Source organism: Bubalus bubalis, chromosome 15, assembly GCF_019923935.1.
Source record: "Bubalus bubalis isolate 160015118507 breed Murrah chromosome 15, NDDB_SH_1, whole genome shotgun sequence".
Taxonomy (NCBI): Eukaryota; Metazoa; Chordata; class Mammalia; order Artiodactyla; family Bovidae; genus Bubalus; species Bubalus bubalis.
The window spans coordinates 6,966,354-6,984,603 of record NC_059171.1 but is presented as its reverse complement, the minus strand read 5'-3'; the positions used below and the strand labels follow the sequence as shown (position 1 = coordinate 6,984,603).

The window sequence follows — 18,250 nt, the reverse complement described above, 5'->3', positions numbered from 1 at the left end:
ATGTTGGCAATTTGATCTCTGAGTCCTCTGCCTTTTCTAAATTCAGCTTGGACATCTGGAAGTTCACGGTTCACATACTGTTGAAGCCTGGCTTGGAGAATTTTGAGCCTTATTTCGAACGTTCTTTGGCATTGCCTTTCTTTGGGATTGGAATGAATGTTCTTTGGCATTGCCTTTCTTTGGGATTGGAATGAAAACTGACCTTTTCCAGTCCTGTGGCCACTGCTGAGTTTTCCAAATTTGCTGGCATATTGAGTGCAGCACTTTCATAGCCTCATCTTTTAGGATTTGAAATAGCTCACCTCCACTAGTTTTGTTTGTAGTGATGCTTCCTAAGACCCACTTGACACCCCATTGCAGAATGTCTGGCTCTAGGTGAGTGATCACACCATCATGGTTATCTGAGTTATTAAGATTTTTTTTGTACAGTTATGTGTATTCTTGCCACCTCTTCTTAATATCTTCTGCTTCTGTTATGTCCATACCATTTCTGTCCTTTATTGAGCCCATCTTTGCATGAAATGTTCCCTCGGTATCTCTCATTTTCTTGAAGAGGTCTCTAATCTTTCCCATTCTATTGTTCTCCTTTATTTCTTTGCATTGATCACTGAGGAAGGTTTTCTTATCTTTCTTACACATATTATAGAATCCACCAAAAATAAGCTATGCTTTGCAAACAAATTTAAGATGCTAAATAAAACAGCATTATTAATAGGTTTTAAAAAGCAAACCAAAAATTCCTACTTTTGTTTCAATTGTATACTTAATATAATGAGTCAAATCATGATATTTAATTTAATTATAGGAATTGGGGGTTAAATTATAAGAAATCTTATTTTTAAATTTTTGGTTCTCTAAAATCTAGGTACAAAATTTTTTTGTGTGTCTTTTTATGCTACAAGACGCTAACATCATGAAAGAAAATTCAGTTGTCCAATATAAGTATATCAGCAGAAATTTATTTATGTCAGTAAACTAGTAGGAAGCTAGGCAATAGGAATAAATAGAGACCCCTATAGAGATTTCAAATGAAGACCTTTACAGTGATTTCAAATGAAGAAAAAAAGAATGAATAATTCTTGCTGAAATCCCCAGCTTCTTATGAGTTGGTTTGTTTAATAACTGACTAAAGTATCCTTGAGATGCCTATGAATGCTGCTATAGGAATGGTCCCATTTTCCAAAGCCTGGAATAATTCCATTATGATACAAGGAGTTTTTCACTGTTGTATCCTAGGAAAAAAAAAGATTATTAAAAATAATTAATCCTATCAATCCTAAGGTTATAAAGCATAAGTTTCATATAAAAACAAATAGAAATAAGCAATATGAATCTCTCTTAACATATTTGTTGGTAGAAGTTTCACCTAAGCAAAATCTATTAAAAATATAATTTATACACAATTTTCTATTAAATAAAACCCTTTCAATATTTATATCTAGAATTTATTTCTCAATGGAGCTTTTTTTAAGTTTTAAAACAAGAATATGAGGAGAAATTATATTTGAAGTTACAAAGCATTTTTTTTTGCTGAAAAATTTTATACTTGTTATTTAGCTTATCATCTTGATACTGATGTTAAAGGAGATTAAACAAGGAGTTATCTGCCCAATTTTTATTACTTGTCAATATTATAAGCTATTATAATAACTGGAAGAGCTTGTATTATAATAAATTGTGTAATGTCTCTCTTTGGATCCTCCAAATTAAGATGGTAACTGTCTGTGGTGCCCCTCCTTAGAAGAGGCTTAGACTTCTCTGTTCCATTAATGCCAGCTATTGCTGTGTAACTTGCTTTGGCTAATAGATTGAGACATGGGGTGTGCATTTCCAGAAAGAAGCTTCATGAGCCATTGGCAATTTCTGACACTATCTCTCTTTAGTCATGTGAGAGCAACACTCTGAGTGTCAGCCAAATGTAGACAAGTGTCGATCTATACTAGACAAGTGTGTGAGAAGTGAACCTTTATTGTTGAGAGTAACCAAGGCCTGGAAATCATTTGTACCATGGTAAAATTTAGCCTAATCTGGAAGACCACATTAATATTTAAAAATACATATAATTCTATATTTAATTTTGTTTATATTGACTTTAGTTTGAAAACAGAGAATAAAATAAAAGCCATGGAAAATAGGTGATATTTATAAGTAAGTGAAAAGGAATAAGTTTGTGTTGAATGCCTACTGTCTCATTTAATGCCCACAATAAACATGAAAGATGGGAGCATTTGATTACTTTTCAGTAGAAGACATTAAGTCAGTTTTTAATAAAAATTCTAGTTGACTCTTAGAGTAATGTGAGTAATTACATGTTGCCTAAATATATAATAATAAAATGATGTTTAATTCTTAGAATATAAATACTTTGCACCTATTAAAACATAGAAAATGTCTGTAAAACAACTCTGGAAGCAATGATATTCACGTTAGCATTAATTTATTCTGAAAGATACTATAATTAACTTTAATTATATCAAGCTTCAGGAAATAAATATGTTATTGTTCTTACAGCATAACTTTTTGTTTTTAGTTCAGTATGCTTTGACTATTTTGTGCAGCCTGTTAATTTAATTTTCATACTTCATTTGCAGGGCTGAAAAACTTTTTTTCATGTAATATCATTTTATTAGTTACCATTCAATTATTACAAAGAAAAAATTTTCAAAAAGGTAAATTTACAAAAGCACTGATAATTAAAATAATACTAATTAAACACAGAGAAAATGAATCTGGGCAGTAAACAGATACTTCAAAGTGGTAATCCAGATAGTTCAGGATGCATTTATATTATTTTTCTGTTAACATTGATAGTAATAAGAAGTAATAATTGAAGAAAGTAGGGAAAACCACTAGACCATTCAGGTATGACCTAAATCAAATCCCTTATGATTATACAGTGGAAGTGAGAAATAGATTTAAGGGACTAGATCTGATAGACAGAGTGCCTGATGAACTATGGAATGAGGTTTGTGACATTGTATAGGAGACAGGGATCAAGACCATCCCCATGGAAAAGAAACGCAAAAAAGCAAAATGGCTGTCTGGGGAGGCCTTACAAATAGCTGTGAAAAGAAGAGAAGTGAAAAGCAAAGGAGAAAAGGAAAGATATAAACATCTGAATATAGAGTTCCAAAGAATAACGAGAAGAGATAAGAAAGCCTTCTTCAGCGATGAATGCAAAGAAATAGAGGAAACAACAGAATGGGAAAGACTAGAGATCTCTTCAAGAAAATCAGAGAAACCAAAGGAACATTTCATGCAAAGATGAGCTCGATAAAGGACAGAAATGGTATGGACCTAACAGAAGAAGATATTAAGAGATGGCAAGAATACACAGAAGAACTGTACAAAAAAGATCTTCACAACCCAAATAATCACGATGGTGTGATCACTGACCTAGAGCCAGACATCCTGGAATGTGAAGTCAAGTGGGCCTTAGAAAGCATCACTACAAACAAAGCTAGTGGAGGTGAGGGAATTCCAGTGGAGCTATTCCAAATCCTGAAAGATGATGCTGTGAAAGTGTTGCACTCAATATGCCAGCAAATTTGGAAAACTCAGCAGTGGCCACAGGACTGGAAAAGGTCAGTTTTCATTCCAATCCCAAAGAAAGGCAATGCCAAAGAATGCTCAAACTACCGCACAGTTGCACTCATCTCACACACTAGGAAAGTAATGCTCAAAATTCTCCAAGCCAGGCTTCAGCAATATGTGAACCGTGAACTTCCTGATGTTCAAGCTGGTTTTAGAAAAGGCAGAGGAACCAGAGATCAAATTGCCAACATCCACTGGATCATTGAAAAAGCAAGAGAGTTCCAGAAAAGCATCTATTTCTGCTTTATTGACTATGCCAAAGCCTATGACTGTGTGGATCACAATCAACTGGGAAATCCTGAAAGAGATGGGAATACCAGACCACCTGACCTGCCTCTTGAGAAATTTGTATGCAGGTCAGGAAGCAACAGTTAGAACTGGACATGGAACAACAGACTGGTTCTAAATAGGAAAAGGAGTACATCAAGGCTGTATATTGTCACCCTGCTTATTTAACTTATATGCAGAGTACATCATGAGAAATGCTGGACTGGAAGAAACACAAGCTGGAATCAAGATTTCTGGGAGAAATATTAATAACCTCAGATATGCAGATTACACCACCCTTATGGCAGAAAGTGAAGAGGAACTAAAAAGCCTCTTGATGAAAGTGAAAGTGGAGAGTGTAAAAGTTGGCTTAAAGCTCAACATTCAGAAAACGAAGATCATAGCATTCGGTCCCATCACCTCATGGGAAATAGATGGGTAAACAGTGGAAACAGTGTCAGACTTTATTTTTCTGGGCTCCAAAAACACTGCAGATGGTGACTGCAGGCATGAAATTAAAAGACACTTACTCCTTGGAGGGAAAGTTATGACCAGCCTAGATAGCATATTGAGAAGCAGATACATTACTTTGCCAACAAAGGTCTGTCTAGTCAAGGCTATGGTTTTTCCTGTGGTCATGTATGGATGTGAGAGTTGGACTGTGAAGAAGGCTGAGCACCGAAGAATTGATACTTTTGAACTGTGGTGTTGGAGAAGAGTCTTGAGAGTCCCTTGGACTGCAAGGAGATCCAACCAGTCCATTCTGAAGGAGATCAGCCCTGGGATTTCTTTGGAAGGAATGATGCTGAGGTTGAAGCTCCAGTACTTTGGCTACCTCATGTGAAGAGTTGACTCATTGGAAAAGACTCTGATGGTGGGAGGGATTGGGGGCAGCAGGAGAAGGGGACAACAGAGGATGAGATGGCTGGATGGCATCACTGACTCGATGGATGTGGGTCTCAGTTAACTCCGGGAGTTGGTGCTGGACAGGGAGGCCTGGCGTGCGGCGATTCACAGGGTGGCAAAGAGTCGGACATGACTGAGCAACTGATCTGATCTGATCTGATCTGAATATATATAATTACAATAAAAATAAGAGATACTTGATATCACAAAGACATCAGTTGTTTCACTGAGATCTGAACTTATGGAAACTAGGGGACAAGTGTTACATAAGTTAAACATTTTCAAATTAGCACTTGGAAATATTAAGCAACCCATGAGTCATGCAGCTTAAAAATGGTAAAGCCCAGATTTGAATATGAGTCAATCTTCTCTTTTGTTATCTCTAAATTTTTAGATAGAGCATTATCCTCCTTAAGGTAAATAGTTCAAAATCCCCACAGAACTTATGATCTGATATTAATGACTGAAAAGTAAAAAAGAATAAAATTGTTGACAAAAAATGTAGTAGAATATTAGAGAAATATATTCAGGAATTCTTTCTTGTCAGAAGCTTATATCAACAGAAATATTTTCTTGAAATTAGCATCAAACTTTTTATGATTGCTTATTTATCTTTTATATATTAATATTTTTGTAAAAATAATTAGAGGTAAATAGAAGATGAAAAAAAAGCAAAGAAGACCAATAAAGCCAGGTAAGGGCACAATTCATAAGAACACGAAAATAATAACAAAATGAGAACTCTTAATAGAAGTTGCTGCACCTTGGCACCAAACATATTTGACTTCATAGGCAACTAAGTTAAAATGATATTTTGTAAGTTTCATGGCTTCCATTTCTGAATACAGCAAACCTATTCCTCAAGTCTAGTACATCCCCATTGGTATTAAAATATAGTATAAATTTAGTAGCAGATTTTTTTTTTTCCAGGAAAGAGTAAACTCATTGAATGGTCCTAAAATTTACCCTATCATGCAGCACAAAAAAGTAGCAAATCTTTGATTTTTCTAAAATAAATTTAATCTACTTTGAAAAATTTACCCAGGGCTTACAGGAAATTGAATTTAGTTACTCTTGATATTCTTTTCAGAATAGTACAAATGTCATGAGTGTAATGTAGTTCAAGCCTTTGAAGGGGAAGCTGTGGTCTGTGTTCATGGTCACTAATGACATGCTCTGCTTTGAGCCCACCCTAGATGGCACAGTGGCAAAGAACCCATGCTTGACAATGCAGGAGACACGGGCGACCCGGGTTCAGTCCATGGATTGAGAAGATCTCGTGGTGTAGGAAATGGCAACCCACTATCGTGCTCTTGCCTGGAAAATTCCATTGACAGTGGAGCCTGGTGGGCTACAGTCCACGGGGTCAAAAAGAGTCAGACACGACTGAGCACTTAAAGCACACACAGATGCCTCTTTAACCCGGGCTGACCCCATCACTTGTGAGACACCAGTGTCTGGGGCCCACTCTCCCCGGGTCTACCACGCAGTTACTCTCTCTGAAGCAGGTCGCCTCGCTCGGCACTGTTGGGGAGATAGCACACGTCTTCCTTCTCACAGAGCATATAAAATGATTTCTCTCGTGACAGTTTAGAGAAGCTCTTCAGACACCCCTCTGCGCTTTCAGTTTCCACCAACCACGTGGAAACTATTCTCTGTATTTTCTCTGGATTCATGATGAATATTTTCCCATTAAAACTCCACTATAAACACAATAGTTGAAAGTTGAAAAAAAAATAGACGCTAGTAACTTTTATTTTATTCTTACTAATTTACTTTGTTAGGAGTACACTTTTTAGAGGGCCAAGTCTTAAGAAAAGTCAGAGTTAGGCTTTGTTGAGTTTTATTGCTGTTATATAAGATTTGGCAATATACTGTATTAACTATGTGTTCAATTTAAGCTATTAAGGTTTAATTGTCAAAAACAGATAAACTGGAAAACTAAAATTTTCTTTCTCCAAAATTAGGGAATTCAAATATGGTCTAAAATGTATTCATTTGTCTTATGCTTTTGTTCTATCTCTCTGTCTCTTCAATATAATATAATATGCATAAAACACCATTTTAACCCTTTAGAGACATACAGTTCAGTGGCCTCAACTACATTCACATTGTTTTGTAACTATTGCCATTATTCATCTCCAAAAGGTTTTCATCATCCCAAACTGAAATTCTGTATCCACAAAACAAAAACTCCCCACTCTACTCACCCCTGAGCTCCAGATAACTGCTACCCTACCTTCTGCCTCTGTAAATTAAGATGGAATTTGGCTATTCTAGGTATCTCCTGTAAGTGGAATCATATTTGCACTTTTATGTCTAGCTCATTTCACTTAGCATAATGTCTTCAAGTTTCACCCCTGTAGAATATAACAGATCCTCATTCTCTCTTACAGGACTTTTCTTTATCTGGATACCATGAGCATGTTTAGCAACAAAGCTCAGAAAGGAACTGGAAATAATGAGCTTAGTGGACAGTAAGTTAAAGCATATCTTTTGTCATGAGAGAGAAAAAGAGAGACAGAGAGAAAGAGAGAGGAAAAAAAAGAGAGAGAGAGAGAAATTTGGGAGAGCTAAAAGATAAAATGCAGAAGCTGATATTACAGAACTTGAATTTTTCCCATTGCACTGGAAAATTAATTTCAATACTTTTCAGCACCTCTTCATTTCAGGTTTACATTAGACACAGGGCTTTTTAAATTTATCGCTTGGTTTGAAAATGGGCAAAAGGTTTGTAACACAGCCTCCCTAGCTAAACCCCTTTTCTCAAATTTTATAAAAACCAGGTTTTTCTATTAAAAATATAGTCATGGGAATCTTGGAAGAAGATGTTATTGTTATAAAATGATGCAACAAGCAGTAAGGACAAAGACTGCCAAGTTAAACACAAAGGGTAAAGTCCATTTGCGTATCCCCCACACTCTTGCACATGTATTCCAGTGTGAATTGTCTGTGAGTTTCTGATGACAGAACTTGACCCATTAAACACTCATTCTGAGAAAGACTCAGCTTTCTCCACAAACTGCATTTATATTTCCCAGATGATTACATCTTTTATCAAAAGCAGCAGTTGAGAAATGGGCAAGCTCAACATCAGAAACATAGTCCAGCTTTGACACTTTGACAACCAGTTTCACTTACAAATGATAAGGGAAAGGCAAGGAGAGCAAGGCAGTTGTTGGGATTAGATTCTCAAGAATAACATTAAGTTCATGTCATGAAAGATGGGGAAAAAAATCACTGATCATCAGATGGCAAATTGTTTCTCAGGAAATTGAATAGTTTACTTAAAAACTTAGCTTGTGTTTTTATCTTTGAAATACAAGAGTCAAAGAATCAATAAATGTACCACATTCAAGACAAGAATACACAGAATACATGCATATTATACCCAGAGACATCTGTATATACCTATATATCTATTTGTGTCAATAAAAATAAACATGTTCTTCAAAAGATGTTTGTAAATTTTTTACACATCTTTCTTACATGTACAAACTTACTATTATAAAAATTATTGGATTTGCAAACGTTTTTCCTCTTGTAGAGGTTGATTTTTCATTTTGTTGATAGTTTCTTTTCTGTGAAGAAGTTTTCTAATTGGTTTCTAATTTCTATTTCTGGTTTATTTTTGCTTTTGTTATCTTGGCTTTTGGTATCAAATCCAAAAAAAGTATTGCCAAAACTAGCATCAAGGAGCTTATCCTATGTTTTCTTCTAGAAGTCCTATGGGTCCAGGTCTTATATTAAGTCTTTATTCTGAGATGATTTTTGTGTATGGTGTAAGAGAGAAATTAATTTCTTTTTTTAATATGGCTGTCTAGTTTTCTCAATACCACTTATTAAAAGAGAATGTCCTGTTTCCATTGTATATTTTTGGCTCCTTTGCTATAATTTATTTGACCCTATCTATGTGGCTTAGAGGAGGCTATTATACTCATGTGGTGATGCTTGGAAAGAACATCTCAGTTTTATGTTCGTGTCGGTCTTATTGTGGTCAGGAAATACTCAGGGTCAGGAAATACTCAGGGTCGTGCACAGGCACTCAGGTGACGAATGTTTCCCCCAGTGCGATGGCACCCCACTCCAGTACTCTTGCCTGGAAAATCCCAAGGATGGAGGAGCCTGGTAGGCTGCAGTCCGTGGGGTCGCGAAGAGTCGGACACGACTGAGCGACGTAACTTTCACTTTTTACTTTCATGCATTGGAGAAGGAAATGGCAACCCACTCCAGTGTTCTTGCCTGGAGAATCCCAGGGACAGGGGAGCCTGGTGGGCTGCTGTCTCTGGGGTTGCACAGAATCGGACACGACTGAAGCGACTTAGCGGCAGCATGTGGGCTTAAGTTGGAGCTCTCTAGGCTGTTCCATTTATTTATCAGTTTTTATGCCAGTAACATACTTTCCTGCCCTTTGCTTGAGTAGGAAGCTTGACTTCTAAACTGCAATATGTGCCTATCAATAGATTCAGTTTGTGGCCTGGCTTAGCCTTCTGCATGCTGAATCTTGCTTTATATATAATTATTTATCAACTTGTTGCTTTATAATCTATGTCGGTCTGTATTTCTAAATTCAAAGCAAGCAACCAAACAAACAAGAAATGCCGACACATTGAATCCCCACATGGACCTGCAATCCCTACATGGACCTTATGATGTGCTGTCTTCACACTTCAGGACTCATGACAATATGTTCTCCACTGCATATAATGTGGCCTTCTACCTGAAACTGATTTAGCTCTTCAGCCCTACTGCTCAACTCTTGAACTTTTTATCTTCCTATCACTGATAAATGGACACTAGCCTTGCATATAACATACGCAATTGGTCTATGTAAAATTTCAGTTCAGTTCAGTTCAGTTCAGTCACTCAGTCGTGTCCAACTCTTTGTGACCCCATGAATCACAGCACGCCAGGCCTCCCTGTCCGTCACCAACTCCCGGAGTTCACTCAGACTCATGTCCATCTAGTCAGTGATGCCATCCAGCCATCTCATCCTCCGTCGTCCCCTTCTCCTCTTGCCCCCAATCCCTCCCAGCATCAGAGTCTTTTCCAATGAGTCAACTCTTCACATGAGGTGGCCACAGTACTGGAGTTTCAGCTTTAGCATCATTCCTTCCAAAGAAATCCCAGGGCTGATCTCCTTCAGAATGGACTGGTTGGATTTAGACAGATGCTATATTATTAGCCACTGTTTAAAACAACTGTTGAATTACAGTGATCTGAATATTTATCATTATGTTTAGAGTCATGGAAATTGAGAATTAAGGAAAACTCACAGAGCTGTATATATTCAAGATAAGACATTACAATGCATACTGCCGAAAATTAACGTTAAAGCTCCTTCCATTTTTTTCCATACAAAAGAGAAAAACAAGTGAATTATAACTACTTCCCTTAGGTGCCTGGAGCCGGCGAGAGACATTCCACTCGTGACAAAGGTCATGAGGAAGGAGGCTCGGCATACGCAAAGGCGGGATCGAGCCTCGGGAGTGCCCCCGGATATTCTCGAGCATCTACCCCCCAAAAACCAGAGTCTGCCTACTTTATTGCTTTGTGCTCTCACCTCTGACTTTACTGGGGGCTGTCCCCCACCACCATCTCACTCTCTCTGTCAAAGAGTTAACTTACAGCTCCAATTAATAAAGTTCCTGGGCAATTAGGAGTGTTTAAATCCAAACCCCTCAGATGGCTCTCTAACTCGCCTGACAAGTTTACCTGGACACCTACAGCTATGCATACGATTGTTTACAGTCTCCCAGCCTCCAGAGGCACGGGAAGCTTAAGATATTCAAATAGCTTAGAGCCTCTCAGAGAATTAGAAACTGTCAGAATAAAACTAGTAAAAGATTTCATTGATGAGCCAATGTTTGTTGCCAAGTTTTCACATCCCCTGAATTGTATCCTTGAATGTGCATTAATTAATATAGTTGGGATGTAGAAAAAATAAGTAGTGGCCTTGGTGTTAGTAACTTTAGACCCTTAAGGTAATAAATTCTTTCCTTTGTAAGCCCATTACGCATCCACCCTATAGGAACGTAATCTTATCTTCGGAAGATGGCGTCAAACCTTAAAATAATTACTCTTAGAGAAAATAAGTCTTTGTTGATAAGTCCTTGTCAAGAGTCATAAAATGTTAATAGGCCTCTGGCCAGAAGATGATGTAAATCACCTAAACCATTTGTATACGATAAATCTGCAGGAAAGAAACCCTGGTTTTTGATAAGCATCAAAGACTGCTGATTTTGCATCCCCTATTATCCTCTATGTGTAACTTAGGGTATAAAAGCCCCTGTTGAAAATAAAGCTACGGGCCTTGCTCACCAACGCTTGGTCTCCCCATGTCATTCTTCCCTTTAACTTCCAGCTGAGTGTCCATCTGGAGCGCGGATGTCCTCTGCGACCATTTATTTGCCTGGGCTTCTAAGACCCACTCGAGAAGGTGTTTAAGGTGGGGCACCTTCCGCTATTCGAGAGGGCGCCTGCGGCCTCCGTGGTCAGAGCTAACCTGGTGTCACGGGTTATATTGATTTTCCGCGTAAACCAAGCCACTCAGCTTCTTTTCTCCACTGAATTTTCCTACTGGGCTATCCTCATTCTATTACTCTTTATTATCTCTAATTAACATTTGAATAGGCCGCCTAGCAGTCTCTCCTTCGAATACCCTGGATCAGCTGGGGCTGGACCCCGGCACTTAGGGTACTCTGAGTTATATTATGCTACTACTCTACAAGTTCCACATTATATATTGAGATCAGATAAATGTTAAGCTCTGAAAGGCAAAGTTTCATGATAGTGAGCATCTTTCACATTTATGAAGTGTTACAAAGAGGCGTAGGCAAAGATGGTGGTGTAGGAAGACCCTGGACTCACCTCCTCCCATGAACACACCAAAATTCCAACTACTTATGCTGCAACTATCTCTGAGAATCACTTTAAGTCAACTAGAAAATATGTTCCACAACTGAAAATAAAAAGGACATGCCACAGTGAGATGGGTGGGAGTGGGGGGCATGGTCTGGCCATGAACCACACTGTCAGTATTGTGACCTCTAGGCAGAAAGGCTATCACAGCCTTGAAGGTTGCCTCTGAGGAATGAGAGATTCAAGCCCCAGAAAAGACTCCCCAGGCCAAGGGATCTGCACTGGGAAAATGATCTCCCACAATATCTGGCTTTGAAAATCAATGGTACTTATGTGTCCCTGACCACTGGGGAGGCTATAGAAAACTGAGACTCCACTCTTAAAGGGCATGCACAAAAACTCTCTCTGAATTCCAGTACAGAGGCAACGTTCTGAACAGTGCCTGGGTCATTCATAAGTGGGGCTTACTAGGTGGCACCAGTGGTAAAGAACCCACCTGTCAATGCAGGAGATATAAGAAGTGTGGGTTCGATCCCAGGTTCGGAAAGATCCCCTGGAGGACGGCATGGCAACCTACTGGAGTATACTTTCTGGGAGAAGCCCATGGACAGAGGAGCCCAGAGGGCTACAGTCCTTAGGGTCTCACAGAGCTGGATACAACCGAAGCAACTTAGCATGCTTAGAGGGCTTCCCTCATAGCTCAGTCGGTAAAGAATCTGCCTACAATGCAGGAGACCCAGGTTTGATTTCTGGGTTGGGAAGATCCCCTGGAGAAGGAAATGGCAACCCACTCCAGTATTCTTGCCTGGAGAATCCCATGGACAGAGGAGCCTGGCAGACTACAGTCCATAGTGTTGTGCAGACTCAGACATGACTAAGCGACTAATGCACACAGCACACAGCAGCATGCATACATAAGGAGATTCACTGAATAATTACAGAGTATGTGCCCAAGGAGTAGGGATCTGTTGGAACTCACTTTGGGTACAGAGAAGCTGGTTAGTGCCAGTTTTCATTTTATACTAGTGGTAAGTACCTGTCTGCCAATGCAGGAGACACAAGAGATGCTGGTTCAATCCCTGGGTCAGGAATATCCTCTGGAGAAGGACATAGCAACCCACTCCAGTATTCTTGCCTGAAGAATCCCATGGACAGAGGAGCCTGGCAGGCTACAGTCCATGGGTTGCAGAGTTGGACATGACTGAAGCAACTTAGTATGCATAGCATGTGTGCATGTAATTTTATCTAACTGGCTTAATGCTGGAAGGGGATGCCATTTCTGATTCTACCTATCCAATCTACTGGTGGTCAGCCAAGACTCTCCAAAGCAGCCCATGCCCCACTAGACATAGACTATAATTTTCTGTCCTAGGAATTGTCCAGGCAAGAATACTGGAATAGGTTGTCATTTCCTTCCCCAGGGAATGTTCCCAACCCAGAGACTCAACCCAGATCTCCTACATTGCAGGTGAATTCTTTACTGTCTGAACCTAATGATCAAGGTATTGATCAAACAGGAAGATATAATACTTGTAGACATATATGCACTCAACATAGGAAAATTTAAGTACATAAAACAAATATTAAGAGATTTAAATTTACAGTAACACAATTTTAGGTAATTTTAGCATGCCATTTACATTAATTAACATATCATCCAGCTGGAATATATATATATTTGTTGTTCAGTTGCTCAGTTGAAACCGACTCTTTGCAGTCCCATGGCCTACAGCATGCCAGGTTTCCTTGTCCTTTGTTATCTCCCAGAGTTTACTCAAATTCGTGTCCATTGAGTCAATGATGCCATCCAACCATCTCATCCTCTGTTACCCTTTTCTCCTCCTGCCTTCAATCTTTCCAGCATCAGGGTCTTATTCAATGAATTGGCTCTTTACTTCAGGTGGTCAAGAATTGGAGCTTCAGTTTCAGCATCAGTCCTTCCAATGAATATTCAGGTTTGATTTCCTTTAGGATAGACTGATTTGATCTCCTTGCTGTCCATGGGACTCTAAGAGTATACTCCAGCATCACAGTTCAAAAGCATTTGGTGTTAAGCCTTCTTAATGGTCCAGCTCTCATATCTATATATATAAGGACTTCCCTGGTGGCTCAGATGGTAAAGAATCTGCCTGCAATGCGGGAAACCTGGGTTCAATCCCTGGTTCAGAAAGATCCCCTAGAGAGGGGAATGGCTACCCTCTCCAGCATCCTTACCTAGAGAATTCTATGGACAGCAAACCTGGTGGGCTACAGTTCTTGGGGTCACAAAGAGTTGGACATGACTGAGTGACTAATGCATTCTTTTTTCATATAAGTATGTATATATATATAAAAACATTCCAGTTCAAAGTAGCAGAATGCTTATTCTTTTTGAGTGAATGTGAAACATTCTCCAGGCTCACATGCTAGCAAGCATAGATCATATACTCATATGATCACATGCTCGATCACAAAAAAGGTTCAGTAAATTTAAGAAAATTGAAATCATATCAACAATCTTTTCTAATCATAATGCTATGAAACTAGAAATTAGGTACAATAAGAAAACTACAAAAAGTACAAGCACATGGAGGGTAAACAACACACTATTAAACAAAGAATGAACCATTGAAGAAATCAGAAGATATAAAAAAAAAAACCTGGATATAAGTGAAAATGGATACACATATACACACATCCCATATATGTTGGTATATACATATATGGGATGCAGCAAAGATAGTTCTAAAAGGGAAATTTAGAGTGACAGATAGCTACCTCAATAAATAATGAAAGTCTCAAAAAATACACTAATCTTAATACCATTCTGCTCATCTATAGTGAGATGATATTCACTAAACATACTGAAATCATTTCATGATGTATGAAGTCAAATCATTATTCTATACACCTTAAACTTATACAGCGGCATATGTCAATTATATGTAAGTTAAAACTGGAAGAAAAAAACAGATGAATGAACAAAAATGCTGTGATATGTACATGCAAGTGGTTCAGGCATAATAATGGAGAGCATGTTACAATTTGGATGAAGCTCAAAAACACTGTGCTAAATGAAGGAAGCCAGAGAAAAAGTTACATACTGTATGATTTTACTTACTGAAAATAATAAGTTAATTCATAGAGACGGAAAGCAAATGAGTGACTGCTGGAGGATAGGAGAAAGAGGAGATTGGGGATATAACTGCTTGGTAGATATGAGGTTTCCTTTTGAGATGTTGAAAATAATTTAGAAATTGTGGCTGCATAATATCAATATTATGAATGTACTAAATTCCACTGAATTGTTCTCTTTAAAATATTTAATTTTAAGTTATGTGATTTTCACCTCAATAGAAACTAGATATAAAAAGTACTAAATGGAATTGCATCAAAAATAACAAATTATCTTAATATAACTAGGATTTTAGGTTTAGTCTTCAACAAGATAATAAAGCAAATTCCATTAAGTCAAAGAAAACACTGTTAGATGTACCTCTTTTTCTATCTCATATGCCTATTTCTTTTCCTTTGCAGCATCCTTTAGAGAACTTCTCACACATTATGCATACACTTGTGTCCATATTTCTATAAGTATGTATCGCCCATAAAAGTGATCCAGAAGATCCATAAAAGAAGTGACTGTTTATACCTTGCTATTTTCTTTCTTTCTTTTTTTTTTTTTACATTTCATAAGATTTTGATTATCCAGATATCAACTTTCATCATTTAACTAATGCTTACTGAAGTCTTCCCTATATGCCATTCTGTGCTTAGTTCTGGACATACGTATGTAAACAAGAGATCTTCAAGAAATCTAAAATCTACAGCAGGAAATGAACAGAAGTAAAATGTCAGATAATGAGACAATGTTCTCAAAAACAGTTGAGCAAGAGGTGTTAAAAAAAAAAAGCTTCAATTCTCCTTTTAAAAGCTTTAAACACAGTTCAGAGAATTAATGATTAATATTTCCTTTAATAATAATTTCAATGGGAAGAATAAGAAAATATCGATTTTACAATAAAAAGATAAACTTTGGTATAATAGCAAAAGAAAAATATTTTCACTTCTTAATAACACATTCCGTATTAGTCATGAAGACTAGCCTGAGGTAACAGGTCAATTAATATGATAATTTGATACTTAAAGACTTAGGCATAACAAGTGAAATTTAATTTCGTAATCTCATGGTAATCATTTAGGGTCCAGAAGAGAGCAACACAATAATTAAAAGAAACAGCATTTATGAAGGGAATTGAAGAAACTAATGAAATATAGCCTAGAAAAGAGAAGAATAAGTGATATTTAATTTTGCTTGAAGAGATGTAGTACAGATACAATGTTAGGGGTCAAAGAACTAGGGCAAATGCTGATTTAAATATGTGTCAATAATCAAAAATACATATGCAAGTAGGGCATTTGAACACTGACATTTACATGAAATTTTCTCCCCACAGAATTATACATTTTTTGGCTCTGGACTTACAGACAGGAAAAAATTTACATTAGTTATAACATAAATGAGTGAGAAATTTTTGCACTTTCTTTGTATTTTGGGGAGTAACTTTTTGGGGTTTTTTGAGTTGTGTTTTTTTTGGTACAATTTGGAATATACGAAATTGTGTCCATTGTGTCTCTTATTGAAAGCAATAAGCATTAATATTCTTTGATTAATCTGAAATGCTTATGAACTATAAAGATTGATTTTAAAAAATCTAAACAACAATAACCAACACCATTAATAATTTAATATGTCCACTGAAATGACGCTACCAGCTCCTGTCCACTGTACCCCTTTTCCAAAATTTATAAAACCATTTAACCCATGTAAATTATACTTGTGGACCAAAGACCATGACTTGGACTACTATTTCTGCAACCTATTGAATATTTACATTAAAAATTTAAACACAGCTTAAAAATTAATAAGGAGCCATTATTCCAGATATTTTGAAATGCAATTTTATTCTAATTTTTTTAGTGTTTCATTTACTTTAGGTCATTTACTTTAGATTTCTGCTCTGACTCACAATTCTATTTCAATTCATAATTATTAATATTTTATTATTTATTCCAAATAGAACAAAATAATTTCAAAATTACCTTTTGAAAATAAATTGAAAATTAACCAAAACAAAACAAAACAAAAAAGAAAAACACAAATCTCTATCCTGAGAATAAATTTGAGTGAAGTACATAAGTTGGAATTGTTATTATATCATTTTTATTTCAAACTACTGAAGGATTCAATATTTTAAATCTAAAATTGAAAACTGAAAAGGCATTAGAAAGTAATCTGTCAAATTATTCTTTTCTCACTTCTATATTCAAGTTTACTTTAAGTATTTATTATTTTCATATGCATTTAATGCTATTCTGTATTTTATGGTTTCTATTCATGAGCCCCTTAAATTAAAAAAAAAAAAAGATGGATACACATGTATAAAACACTTAGAAAATAATATTTCAGTATATAAACAAGTATTCCCCAAATTTCTACATTTCACTTGATCTTCCATAATAGTGTTTAATGGCTACCTTACCTCTCAGGAGGTGGGGTAGAATTGTTGCAGGAAGGCGGACCCCTTCCTGGTCGGAAACTGGATTCTTGTCTAACACTCGGAAATCTCCATCATAAAACAAGTCATGCAAATGGTTACTATAGTGCCTGGCCAGGGTGAGCCGTTTCAATCAGTGTGTTTCCCCTAACAGAATGACTCACCCAGTCTAGGTAGAATGCCTCCTTTTCTCATTATCACTTTCTTTACTCTCTGGAAATTCTTAAAGCCACCTTCCTGGACCTAGTGTTTAAAACCTCACAAACACAGTAGCAAGCAAATAGAATGTATTAAAGAGAAGGAAAGTACAAAGCTCTCAGCATAGACACTGAGTGGGGATAAAGAGTCCCCCAAAGGTGGGACTTAGAGCAGTTTATATCCTTACCAGTTTTAATCTGTACAGTTTTGGTTGGCTCCTGTTCTTAAAATATGTCATTTCTAATCAGTCAGTTTGGAGAAAGAAATGGCAGCCCATTCCAGTATTCTTGCCTGGAGAATCCTGAGGACAGGAGCCTGGCGGGCTGCAGTGAGTGGGGTCGCCAAAGAGTTGGACAGGACTGAAGCCACTAAACAACAATCAGTATAAAGGTCATAATGTTTAACTTAACATCCTTATGGCTTCTCTTGATCTTCAGATTAACCTCCACCCTTGTTCATGCCCCCTGGCCATTTTACAATGGACCAGGTATGTGGGTTAAAGATTAATGATCATCAGTAGTTTTTCCCTCAGGCATATGGAACAGAAATTAATTGCTTAGTTCACTTCAGTTCAGTTGCTCAGTTGTGTCCAACACTTTGCAACCTCATGAATCGCAGCACGCCAGGCCTCCCTGTCCATCACCAACTCCCGGAGTTCACTCAGACTCAAGTCCATCGAGTCAGTGATGCCATCCAGCCATCTCATACTCTGTTGTCCCCTTCTCCTCCTGCCCCCAATACCTCCCAGCGTCAGAGTCTTTTCCAATGAGTCAACTCTTCACATGAGGTGGCCAAAGTACTGGAGTTTCAGCTTTAGCATCATTCCTTCCAAAGATCCCAGGGCTGATCTCCTTCAGAATGGACTGGTTGGATCTCCTTGCAGTCCA

At 37.4% G+C, this 18,250-nt stretch overlaps 1 long non-coding RNA gene across 1 annotated transcript; it reads right to left on the bottom strand.

Annotated features, from left to right (window-relative positions):
* Positions 1-939: 939 nt before the first annotated feature.
* Positions 940-17,990, bottom strand: LOC123329416. Its single transcript, XR_006544817.2, has 2 exons — positions 17,551-17,990; positions 940-1,232 (listed from the first exon to the last, which is right to left on the bottom strand). It is a non-coding gene; the product is annotated as an uncharacterized LOC123329416 (long non-coding RNA).
* Positions 17,991-18,250: the final 260 nt, after the last annotated feature.